Genomic DNA, 14,172 nt, shown 5'->3' on the forward strand with positions numbered 1-14,172 from the left:
ACAAGAGGTGACAAAGGCACGGTAGTCGGAGCACTTGCCTGTGAATTTCTCAGGTAGGGCGACAGCGGGCTCAGGTATAAAGGCTTAGAAAAAAGAGAGAAAGGGGTTCTACCAGGGTTGTAATGGTCACTCTTTAAGCTGAACTCCTCACTAGTCCGTTAGCAAAGGTAAAAACTAAAACAAGTATATAAGAGGGCGCTATCACTAGCTAACACCAAGAGTTAAATATGTATATTTATGGGAGAAAAAGATCAAACTAAAATGTATAGTCTAAGAGTATATAATTTATTCACAATGGGTAAATATTATAAAGACGTTATAAAAGCGCTTATTAATGTAAAAACTCTTCAATCGGCATAAAACATAGACAATGTGTAAAATCAAAATGGAAATAATGTTTTCACAAAAAATTAATTGCTGTGGATCATAAAAAAGGGGTAGTGGGAAATACCTCTCCGACCATTACTCACAGCAACTGATGGCCCCTTCGTCTCCACACTGGCTCCTTGTCTAGTGTATATGCAATTGGTCGCGGCTCTGGTCACGTGACCTTCTCCAAGGTGTTTGATATGTAATAGCACATAGTGCTATCAAACACCTTGGAGAAGGTCACGTGACCGAAGCCTCGACTAATTGCCGATACCCCAGACAATGAGCCCGTGTAAAGACTGAAGGGTCATCACTTGCCATGAGTAACATTCGGAGAGGCATTTCCCACTACCAGAGGTCTGTGCAAGGATCAAGTAAGGTGCAGCTAGAGGTACTGTTTATGGTTCATAGAACCCTGCTTAAACACACTGGATATTCGTGCAGAAGTACCGCTACCAACAGGAAAGTATACACTACACCAATTTCTATACATTGTGGTATATTTCTACTTTGGACTTACCTACATCGTTTTTTGGTGATCATTTGATAAAAGACTATTATTGGGGAGAAGTCCCCCCTTTTTTATGATACACAGCAATTCATTTTGTGCGAAAATATTTGATTTTATTTCCATTTCCATTTTGATTTTATACATTGTCTATGTTTTATGCTGATTGAGTTTTTACATTAATAAGTACTATATAAGATTTACCCATTGTGAATAAATTATATACTCTTAGACTATACATTTTAGTTTGATCTTTTACTCCCATAAATATATATATTTAACTCTTGGTGTCAGGTAGAGAGGCCTCATACAGGGGATATGGTTGAGGAGGAGAGAGGGGGAAAACTGCTGTTGCAGCAAATCGCTGCTCCTGGTCCCTATCTCTCTGCAACAGGCTCTCCTGGCTTGCTTAACACTCCTGACTGGCTTGCATCATAGCGGTCAGCTGATGGGTAAGCGCAGCCAGCAAGTCAGGTGTTTTTGCGGGTTTCATGGTAAGACTGGGTTATTATGTAACGGGAAGAGAAACTTCCCAAAGCAGGAACGGAACCCAGTGGCAGAGAACAATAAATAAAGTCCAAGTCATCACAACAGGCAAGGGTTGATGCAGAGATCGAAGTCAGGAGTATCCAAGATCAGGACAGGCAGCAAAGAAGCAACGTCAAAAACAAGCCAAAGGTCAAAAGCCAGGGAAATCCAGAATACAAGGTACGGAAACAGGATAAGTGCTTAGTCTCTGTGAATCAGCCAGCAGAATTACTCCGCAATGAGTGGGAGGGCTGTCCAGCCTTTAAACCCTGCAAGGGCCAGGAACGCCGCCATTGCTCAGGTAACACAGGTTCAGTAGTCACCAGAGCACCTATGGGAGACAAGGGTGTGGCCACAGAACACTCCCCCTGTCTGTTAGAAGCCGGGAATGTGTTGTGCATGTCAGCCGCGCACATCCGCAATACTCTTGTTATTTTTTAATCTATATTTTTTTCATAATGACTTCTTTAAAGCATCTATGACCAATAGGAAGAAAAAAAAAAGTTTCTTACTTGTATCCACTTCAACCCTATAAAAAAAAGTATAAACATGTATAAAGTCCACCATTCCTTTAAAAAGAAATACATTAATAACGGGTTTAATACTCTTTTAAACTGTCTTGTTCCAGTCTTTGTATCATTCTAAAGTTGGATTTTACTAGTTGTCCCCAAACTGCCTAATCCTGCTGAAATAGTGTGAGTCATCAGCATATTGCTAATGGATATGATGCTATGTCTACCTTTTTATGCCCTATGGTGAACAACTTATGACTGTAATTAGATACAGACAGATATTTAGAGTGTTTCACTTTTCTTAAATACCCTGATAATCTGCATCTATGAAATGAGCCTATTAGGACTCAACATGACTTCAATGCAACAAATTAGCAGCAGGAAATAAACTTTAAGACCATCTCAGACAATTTAACTGAGCTATAAAAAGATCAGTATCTACTATAGGAATTTTATCCTATATTTTACTGCAATTGCTAAGATCTCCTGCTATTTAAACAGCAAGAATGGATTCAGTAAAAGGGAAAACAGCAAGATGCAGAGGGCATATGAGAAACTGAGCAGTATAACTATTATATTAAATGTACTTGAAAACTTAGCTTAAGTTTTTTTATTGATCAATTACCATAAGTTTCTCAATACTTCCACAAGATTTAATACTAATTTATAATATGTATCATTGCAAAAAGAACATAAGACCCCCCCCCCCCCACACCAGTGTCAATTCCTTTCAAAAATCCATCTCTTTGATTTTGTGGGGTTTTCTAATTCCATGTTTGCATCTCATTTATCTAATGCTATTCAAATCCACCTGGGTCACAAAAAAATATCTTGCATGCAGGGCCACATTATAACTTTTGCCCTACGCACTTTTGCTATTGCACACTCTATTCTCCATAGAAAAAAAAAATATTAAAAGTTATATTTTACAAAGGCTTTGGTATAAAGGAGACTATAATACAGGATGGAATATTTTCAATTTTATACAAACCCAGTTGCAGTATGTATCTCATTTATTGCAAGAAGTAAATTTTGCTGAAATGGGCCTCCTAGTTGTCATTGGTCTAGATTCCGAAGACGCCAGAGGAAGCTCCAAAAGAACCGTACGAATGAAGGAGAGGGAAATATACTTCCATAACCTATTTTGAAAAAATCTACAGCGACTAAAGGCAAAGATCGCAAGGTGGTGTGTTTATCTACCAAACCGGAATCTACAGACCATGACTCTGAGTCCCTATTATCCAGTGACGAACCATCAGTTCAAGTGTCTCCCCCTCCCTCTTCTGTTTCCTTATCTTTACAGGTTTCATCCAAGAAAGATAAAGGAGAAGCACAGATGGTAGTGCGCCCCAAGACACGTAATCAGCTGAATGTCCCTTTAGGAGAAGGACCAGAAGATCGAGAAGGAAGAAGAGAAAGAGGCTTGGTGAAACTGCAGAAATCACATAAGAAGAAGGGACTTTAAATATTATCAATCTGTCGGACATTACTTTGACACCTACACATGAAAAAGTCCTGAAAAAGGGTCTAGGGTTTCCCCTACACATAAGTTTTCAGCCTTCAGGACATTGATAGATATAAATAAGTTTGTCAGAAAATTGACCCTAAAATGATTTTTCCACTCTACAGAGCGTAATGTTACCTATAATGTGATATGATCCCATGGTACATGATGAAAGTAATAATACAGATTGGAATAAGATGTTTTGTTTTGCTGATCTATGTCTAGTTGAAACTTTTATAAATCTGAATGACACTCCAAACAGTGTCGTTAGGGATATCACCCCCCCCCCCATGAGACTGGGATAACATATTTACCCAAGACACTTTAGGGGCAGCTTCATTAATTCCTTCCACAAGTGTGTGGAGGAAGATATTTTAAAATTAGAAGAGGTGACTAAAACTGTCAAGTATAAAGATAATCTCACTAGACCGGAGAGGCAGGCACTAAGAGAACTGGCTGAGAACAACAGCATTGTCATCAGGAACTCTGACAAGAGTGGCAATGTTATTGTTCTCAATAAGACAGACTACTTAACTGAAGCTAACAGACAGTTATCAGATGCAACTATATACTGAAAACTTCAGAATGACCCCACAAACATATTTACTAGTCGGCTAAGTAAACTATTAGAGGAAGCAGTTACCCTGGGAGTTATGACTGTGGAACAATCTAGGCAACTTTTACCCACACATGTTACTATCCCTATTTTCCACTACCTTCCCAAAACACACAAGAGCCTTGTTTCTCCACCTGGGTGTCCTATCATTCCGGGCATAGGCTCACTTTTGGAGCCTGTGTCCGAATGGATTGACAATATTTTACAACCTAGGGTGAAAAACCTGTATAGTTACCTAAGAGACTCTAGCCATCTTTTAGACATATTAAGAGATTTTGTTTGGCAGGATGGATATAAGTGGGTAGTTGTAGACGTCATTTCTCTTTATTCCTCAATACCTCACGTACATGGATGTCAGGCCTTGGAGTTTTTCATGACTAAAGAAACTACTTACAGTGATGATATAAAACAACTCATTCCTGTTGTTGTGGGGTTCTTACTTACCCACAATTATTTTATGTTTAAGTCGGAGTTTTATTTACAAAACCAAGGTGCAGCAATGGGTGTGAAATTCCCCCCCCCCCCTCTTATGCAAATCTGTTTGTGGGTAGGTGGGAGCTCCACAACATTTATGATATTGATGAGGTATTAAGGTCTGACATCCTTTTGAACATGAGATATATTGATGATCTCATTTTTATTGTAAACAATACTTTTTCTTTTAATCGATTTTTTTGCTTACATCAACAATAATGATGTTAACCTGAGATTTACTGGTGAATTAAGCCATGATGAAGTTAATTTTCTGGATTTAAATCTACAGGGAGATCCGATTACACATAGAATCTCTATTACTTACAGAAAAGATACAGCGGGTAATACCATAGGGCACGCTACCTCCTGTCATCCCGAACATTTTGTCAGGTCAATTCCAAGAAGCCAATTTATTAGGCTAAGATGTAAGACGAGTACATTACAACACTATATACAGGGGGGTCAGGAATTAATATGTAGGCTCAGAGCTAGAGGATACAGTGAGAGTGCCCTATACAAAGCCTTTGAGGAAATAAAGGCATGGAAGCCTAAGAATGACACCACTGGAACCACAGTGGGTTGTATGACCATTAACAGTACAGGGAAGGAGCATAATAGGGGAAAGGCCAAAGAGTATCTTGATGAAAATAGCATTGTCTTTTTGACAGAATATTCTTTGCACTACAATAAAATATGTAATATTATTAAGAAACATTTGAATGTATTAAAAGGTGATGATATTTTACAAACACATGTAAAGAACTGCAAATTTGTAGCCAGAAAACCACCTACCTTGGCCTCAAGACTACCCCCAAGTTTGATTACCTCAAAAACGAAAGTTAAGACTACATGGCTCAGGGGTAAAGGGAATTTCAGATCACATTTAACCAACTGTTTGACATATGATAATATGGATTTCACTAATAAGTTTGCTAGTAATATTACAGGGGAAAATCTTAATATTGATTTTTATGCAACTTGTCAAACTGATCACATAGTGTACCTGTTAGATTGTCAGCTATGTGGAGGACAGTATGTAGGTCAATCATCCAGGGCCCTCAGATCACGTGCAAGAGAACATCTTAGTGATGTGAAAAATTACAATAAGGATTCCGCCGTGGCTAAACACTTCAATCTTTTTCATTTTACTAATGTCCCAAATTTTAAAATAAGAATGATTGATTTAGCAAGGATCCCACAGAGAGGGGGAGATTTAGCTAGAATACTTGACAAAAAATAACTTTTCTGGATCTATAAGTTGAGAACAAAATCACTATTAGGTATGAATTTGGAATGGGACATGCGTTACTATGTATGGGAAGACTTAGTTTCACAGGCTATCTATTATTATTATTATTATTATTCGAAATATAAGTAATAGACATGTTCCTTTATTCTGTTGAAATCACAAATTAGTTTGAGAGTGCTTCTTAATTGTGACTACTAGACAAACAAACTTGTCAAGTTGAAGTGTATACATAATATTGGGCTTATTTGGTTATTATCAATTTTCTTTAACTAAGCCATATTTCAATAGAAATCAGAATAAGTAGTGATAGTCAAAAACATTACGAAAAATGTAACATGATAGCAGATTTCAATTTTTACAATAACATAGGGAAGGTAGTATGCAAGATTTCTTTATTTAAATATAAAAATATACATAATATATAAAGTATATTGCTGTTCACTTAGTATCTATAGTCAACAGATCATTATTGATCATATTATGTGAGCCTCTTTAGCTATCCCTGCAAGTAATGATCATTTTGATTTTAGATTTTGCTACATCTTTAAGGGTTTGTAAACACAAGCATATGTATTTGTTAGTATGACAAGTGTATTTACGTCATTTATAGACTGTGTGTGATTGGTTATTCCTTAAATGTAACAGTGGTTTTACTTGTGCTCAGCATCTATGAGTAAGAGCCTAACGGCGTGAAACGCGTAAGAGTGTTGAGCCCTTCTGTTTGTGATTTGTATCCAGTGTTTTAATGGATTAAAGACTTCTATTTTTGAACTGTTGCTCTGTAGCCTATTTCTTCATTTTTTGACTATTTGCTGTCGTCCACCGCTACTTCCGTAGGCTCCACACCGCCCCTGCACCTGGCTTTGCTCTGACTACCTGTGTTTGTTGTACACACTGACGGAGGTAAATTGTAGCGGCACTTTTTTTCTTTTCAATACATAAAAAGTCATGTAATCAGGGGGCTGTCAGAAGATGCTTAGATACAAGGTAATCACAGAGGTAAAAAGTGTATTAATATAACCGTGCTGGTTATGCAAAACTGGGGAATGAGTAATAAAGGGATTGTCTATCTTTTAAAAAAATACAAATTCTATTGTAGACTGTCACTTTAATATTAAATGAATATCTGTCATATATTACTTTACCTTTGGGTTCTGAAAATCTTTTTGAAACCAACATTGACACTTCCATACATCATCGGCTAGATTACGAGTTTTGCGTTAGGCTTAAAAAGCAGCGTTGGCTGGTCCCAACACTGCTTTTTGATGCCCCCTGGTATTACGAGTCCTGCAGGTACAGGTGTACCGCTCACTTTTTTGGCCACGAGTCTTCCAAAAAGTGAGCTGTAGACCCTCTCCTATCAAGCCTGGTACTGCTACAACGCCGTAGCATAAAACTCTTAACTAAAGTGCTAAAAAGTACACTAACACCCATAAACTACCTATTAACCCCTAAACCGAGGCCCTCCCACATCGCAAACACTAAAATTACATTTTTAACCCCTAATCTGAGGAACCGGACATAGCCACCACTATATTAAATATATTAACCCCTAAACCGCCACACTCCCGCATCGCAAACATTAGTTAAATATTATTAACCCCTAATCTGCCATCCCTAACATTGCCGACACCTACCTACATTTATTAACCCCTAATCTGCCGCCCCCAATGTCGCCGCCACTATATTAAAGTTATTAACCCCTAAATCTAAGTCTAACCCTAATCCTAACCCCCCTAACTTAAATATAATTTAAATACATCTAAATAAATATAACTATCATTAACTAAATAATTCCTATTTAAAACTAAATACATATAAAATAAACCCTAAGATAGCTGCAATATAACTAATTGTTACATTGTAGCTAGTTTAGGGTTTATTTTTATTTTACAGGCAAGTTTGTATTTATTTTAACTAGGTAGAATAGTTACTAAATAGTTATTAAGTATTTAATAACTACCTAGCTAAAATAAATACAAAAGTACCTGTAAAATAAAACCTAACCTAAGTTACAATTACACCTAACACTTCACTATAATTAAATGAATTCCCTAAATTAAAAACAATTACATAAAATTATCTAAAGTACACCCCCCCAATAAATAACAGAAAATAATAAACAAATTACAAGATTTTTAAACTAATTACACCTAATCTAATCCCCTTAACAAAATAAAAAAAAGCCCCCCAAAATAAAAAAGCCCTACCCTACACTAAATTACAAATAGCCCTTAAAAGGGCCTTTTGCGAGGCATTGCCCCAAAGTAATCAGCTCTTTTACCTGTAAAAAAAAAATTACAAATCCCCCCAACATTAAAACCCACCACCCACACAACCAACCCTACTCTAAAACCCACCCAATCCCCCCTTAAAAAAAAACTAATACTAACCCCTTGAAGATCACCTTACCGGGAGACGTCTTCACCCAAACGGTGCCGAAGTCCTCATCCAGACGGCATCTGCTATCTTCATCCTTGCTGAGCGGGTCCATCTTCAAGACATCCAGCACGGAGCATCCTCTTCCATTGAAGTCTTCTTACTAATTGACGGTTCCTTTAAGTAACGTCATCCAAGATGGCGTCCCTTCAATTCCAATTGGCTGATAGAATTCTATCAGCCAATCGTAATTAAGGTAGAAAAAATCCTATTGGCTGATGCAATCAGCCAATAAGATTGAACTTCAATCCTCTTAATTTAATAGGTAACCCTTCTAATTGATTGAAATATCCTTGGAAATTGTTTTAATAAAAAGAGCTTCTATACAAAATTTTAAAAATTCTGTTAAAGGGTCACGAAACCAAAACATTTTCTTTAATGATTCAGATAGAGCATACATTTTTAAATAACTTCTCAATTTACTTCTGTTATCAGTTTTACTCTCTTGATATCCTTTATTAAAGGAGCAACAATGTACTACTGGGAGCTAGCTGAACACATGGGTAAGCCAATTACAAAAGGCAGCTAGCTCAAATCTGGAATATTAAAGAAACATGAAACCCTTAATTTTATTTCATGATTCAGATACATGAAACCCTTAATTTTATTTCATGATTACTAATTGACGGTTCCTTTAAGTAACGTCATCCAAGATGGCGTCCCTTCAATTCCAATTGGCTGATAGAATTCTATCCGCCAATCGTAATTAAGGTAGAAAAAATCCTATTGGCTGATGCAATCAGCCAATAAGATTGAACTTCAATCCTCTTAATTTAATAGGTAACCCTTCTAATTGATTGAAATATCCTTGGAAATTGTTTTAATAAAAAGAGCTTCTATACAAAATTTTAAAAATTCTGTTAAAGGGTCACGAAACCAAAACATTTTCTTTAATGATTCAGATAGAGCATACATTTTTAAATAACTTCTCAATTTACTTCTGTTATCAGTTTTACTCTCTTGATATCCTTTATTAAAGGAGCAACAATGTACTACTGGGAGCTAGCTGAACACATGGGTAAGCCAATTACAAAAGGCAGCTAGCTCAAATCTGGAATATTAAAGAAACATGAAACCCTTAATTTTATTTCATGATTCAGATAGAACATACAATTTAAATAAGATTCCAGTTTACTTCTATTCTTAGTTTTGCTTCATTCTCTTGGTATCCTTTGTTAAAGCAGCAGCAATACATTACTTGGACCTAGATAAAATACATTGAGTGAGCCAATGACAAGAGGCATATTTGTACAGCAACCAATCAACAGATAGCAGACAGCTCCCAGTAGTGCATTGCTGCTCATAACTCTACCTAGTTATTACAATAAGGAATCATGAAATAAACATTTTGGGTTTCATGGTTAATGGTCTTGTGAAGTGGTAGAGTAGCAGAGGGCAGGAAAAAAATGGTCAACAGGGAAAATCAGCCAAATAGACACTCACATATGCACTAAACTAATTCATGCACTGTACATCAAACTCCTATGTTTAGTTAATTTATTTCCTTAATGGTAAACAATGCATTTATAAAATGATAAAGTATTACTTTCATACGTACATAAATAGTAAATATTCCTATTTATTGGTCGCCTTTATATCTAAAATATTAGAGTTGAACATAATTCATAATAAAAAGTAAAACAAAAACAGCCTTTCCGCAGCTGCAGTTTGAAAAGCACACAGCAAAAGTCTGTAAACTGACAAATTGTGCTATTTTTTTTGTCATTCAGAATAATGTCTATCTATTGGCAGAAAAACAGCAACAATTTAAACTCAGCCATAGTTAGAATTAGGATCAGCAAAGTAAAAATGACACACGCTAACAAATGAGAGAATGTCATATTTGCATTAGGATATCCCTTTCAGAGCTAATATGGGAAACAAATAGGTAAGTGAAGTCTGTACATGATTTTTCAGTCAACCTGATATTAAAAATTCAGAAGGTTTGAAAATTACTACCTGTGTATCTCTAAAGGCCATAGAAAATAGCATGAAAATATCAAATGTTGAAGTACCAAGACAGGTAAATAGCACTGCTTTGAACATTTCCGCTGATAAATTAAACTTATAACTACTCAATTTGTCTGAGTTTTCTACACTTCTACAATTCTTCTTACAGAAAAAAAGATTATTAAAAGCCATCTATTTCATACATGTTTTAGGATTGTGTCTAGCCAAATAATCCTTTCTGTGAACTGAGGATAACACAGTGTCATCAGGTAGGTGTTGTTCTTCTCCTTGTACCTTTGTAGCATAATAAGGAAATTATTTTATTGCTACATTTTTGCTGTGTTCTCCTTGTCTGCGGACCACATACCTACCAACATTTGTGGCTGGGTATCAGGGATTCAGTAGGTGGCTGAGGCCAATTGCCGTTATGTGGGAGGAGCTGTTGAGGGGGTGGGATAGTGGGTGTGCCTGGGAAGGTGGGTGTGTCTTGGCGGTTTGTGGTAGTGTCTGGGTGCTCTGTGGGTGGAGCTACAGGAAATTCTGCAAATAAGGACATAGAGGTACAGAGCTCACAATCAGGGACTGTCCCTCTGCAATAGGGACAGTTGGGAGGTCCAAGGCTTTGGTTTTATGGGATTGCTGCAGATTGCAATGTTTATATGATAATGTTGTGCAAATGTCGCTTTCCATTAGCAGGCCACAAGTTATCACACTAGTGTCACTACAAAGCTATGTATCATGAACAAATATGGTTCACCTACAAACATATAGGTTTACTTAAAAAAATATGATTTTCTACACAATTTAGAAATATGATAATCAGTAGTTATAATTGGACATAAAAAGTAACTTTTATTATGTTATATTTTAAAAGAGAGCAAAGAAATAAACCTTCTTGCTGCACTGTGATATAGTTAAAAACACTGCGCCTGATTGAAATAATGATACTTTGAATGATTTATGCTGCTATAAGAGTAACAATGCATCACCCCTGGGATACAGGGAGAGGGAAAAGCTGCATGTTTTTGCTAGATATATATAAAAATAATAGGTCTCCTAAGTAGGAAATAGTGAGATTAATTATAACGTGAATAGGGTATTATTTTGCCGTAGGTATCATCGATTAATTCTATAAAGCGAAAATTCCTCTTCCCCTTATGTATAAAATGTAAGCGATTAGAGACTGATACAGTAGCAATTTAAGATTAAATTCTATTTTAAACTTTCTATATAAGTTAAACAACAGGTGAGCTGGTTATTATAACCAGCTCACCTGTTGTTTAACTCACATAGAAAGTTTAGAATGGGTTGCGCCCGTATTACAAGTTGAATTGCATGTGAGAGAAAACCCAAAGCACACAAAGAGCTGAACTTGGTATACCGGGAATGTGTTAACATATTCCCCCATAGACTTCAATGGAGTTAGGAAAAAAACCTAACACTCATACTCGCATGCAAACCCGATCACGTTTAACCAAGTGTGCTAACCTAACTATAGATATATATAATGTTTTTTAGTAATAGATATATACAGATACAGTGGGGCCCATTTAACAAGCTCCGTAGGGAGCTTGAAGGGCCGTGTTTCTGGCGAGTCTTCAGACTCACCAGAAACACAAGTTATGAAGCAGTGGTCTAAAGACCGAAGCTCCATAACCCTGTCTGCCTGCTCTGAGCAGGCGGACAGGAATCGCCGGAAATCAACCTGATCGAATAAGATTGGGTTGATTGACACCTCCCTGCAGGCGGCCGATTGTGAGCTGCTTGTGCAATGTTAAATGCGGAGAGCGTATTGCTCTCCGTATTCAGCAAGGTCTTGCGGACCTGATCCGCACTGTCTGATCAGGTCCGCAAGACTATGATAAATAGAGGCCAGTATCTCACAAAAGTGAGTACACCCCTCACATTTTTGAAAATATTTTATTATATCTTTTCATGTGACAACACTGAAGAAATGACACTTTGCTACAATGTAAAGTAGTGAGTGTACAGCCTGTATAACAGTGTAAATTTGCTGTCCCCTCAAAATATCTCAACACACAGCCATTAATGTCTAAACCATTGGCAACAAAAGTGAGTACACCCCTAAGTGGCAATGTCCAATATGGCCCAAAGTCACAATATTTTGTGTGGCCACCATTATTTTCCAGCATTGCCTTAACTCTCTTGGGCATGGAGTTCACCAGAGCTTCACAGGTTGCCACTGGAGTCCTCTTCCACTGCTCCATGATGACATCACAAAGCTGGTGGATGTTAGAGACCTTGCGCTCCCCCACCTTCCGTTTGAGGGTGCCCCACAGATGCTTAATAGTGTTTAGGTCTGGAGACATGCTTGTCCAGTCCATCACCTTTACCCTCAGCTTCTTTAGCAAGGCAGTGGTCGTCTTGGAGGTGTGTTTGGGGTCGTTATAATGTTGGAATACTGCCCTGCGGCCCAGTCTCTGAAGGGAGGGGATCATGCTCTGCTTCAGTATGTCACAGTACATGTTGGCATTCATGGTTCCCTCAATGACCTGTAGCTCCCCAGTACCGGCAGCACTCATGCAGGCCCAGATGATGACACTCTTACCATGATGCTTGACTGTAGGCAAGACACACTTGTCTTTGTACTCCTCACCTGGTTGCCGCCACACATGCCTGACACCATCTGAACCAAATAAATTTATCTTGGTCTCATCGGACAACAGGACATGGTTCCAGTAATCCATGTCCTTAGTCTGCTTGTCTTCAGTAAACTGTTCGCAGGCTTTCTTGTGCATCATCTTTAGAAGAGGCTTCCTTCTGGGACGACAGCCATGCAGACCAATTTGATGCAGTGTGCGGTGTATGGTCTGAGCACTGACAGGCTAACCCCTGCACCCCTTCAACCTCTGCAGCAATGCTGGCAGCACTCATACGTCTATTTCCCAAAGACAACCTCTGGATATGGTGCTGAGCATGTGCACTAAACTTCTTTGTTCGACCATGGAGAGGCCTGTTCTAAATGGAACCTGTCCTGTAAAACTGATGTATAGTCTTGCCCACCGTGCTGCAGCTCAGTTTCAGGGTCTTGGCAATTTTCTTATAGCCTAGGCCATCTTTATGTAGAGCTACAATTCTTTTTTTCAGATCCTCAGAGAGTTCTTTACCATGAGGTGCCATGTTGAACTTCCAGTGACCAGTATGAGAGAGTGTGAGAGGGATAACACCAAATTTAACACACTTGCTCCCCATTCACACCTGAGACCTTGTAACACTAACGAGTCACATGACACTGGGGAGGGAAAATGGCTAATTGGGCCGATTTGAACATTTCCACTTAGGGGTGTACTCACTTTTGTTGCCAATGGTTTAGACATTAATGGCTGTGTGTTAAGTTATTTTGAGGGGACAGCAAATTTATACTGTTATACAGGCTGTACACTCACTACTTTACATTGTAGCAAAGTGTCATTTCTTCAGTGTTGTCACATGAAAAGATATAACAAAATATTTTCAAAAATGTGAGGGGTGTACTCACTTTTTTGAGATACTGTATATATAGAAATATAGGAATAACTATTTAAAATACTTTAAAGCCTAACACCCATACTCACATGCAAACCCAATCACGTTTAACCAAGTGTGCTAACCTAACTATATATATATAATGTTTTTTAGTAATATATATACAGATATACTGTATATATATAGGAATATAGGAATAACTATTTAAAATACTTTAAAACCTTACACCCATACTCTCATGCAAACCCAATCACATTTAACCAAGTGTGCTAACCTAACTATAGATATATATTATATTTTTTGGTAATAGATATATACAGATATATATATATATATATATATATATATATATATATATATATATATATATATATATATATATATATATATATATAAATATAGGAATAACTATTTAAAAATACTTTAAAACATATTCCCCTATGTGAAAAACATTGGAATGGGAAATATTTAAGTAGAAACACAGTTAAACACTTTATAAAATATGAATATTGCATAAATATGATTTCTCATGTTTTC

This window comes from Bombina bombina, chromosome 2 (assembly GCF_027579735.1).
Source record: "Bombina bombina isolate aBomBom1 chromosome 2, aBomBom1.pri, whole genome shotgun sequence".
In the NCBI taxonomy this organism is placed as follows: Eukaryota; Metazoa; Chordata; class Amphibia; order Anura; family Bombinatoridae; genus Bombina; species Bombina bombina.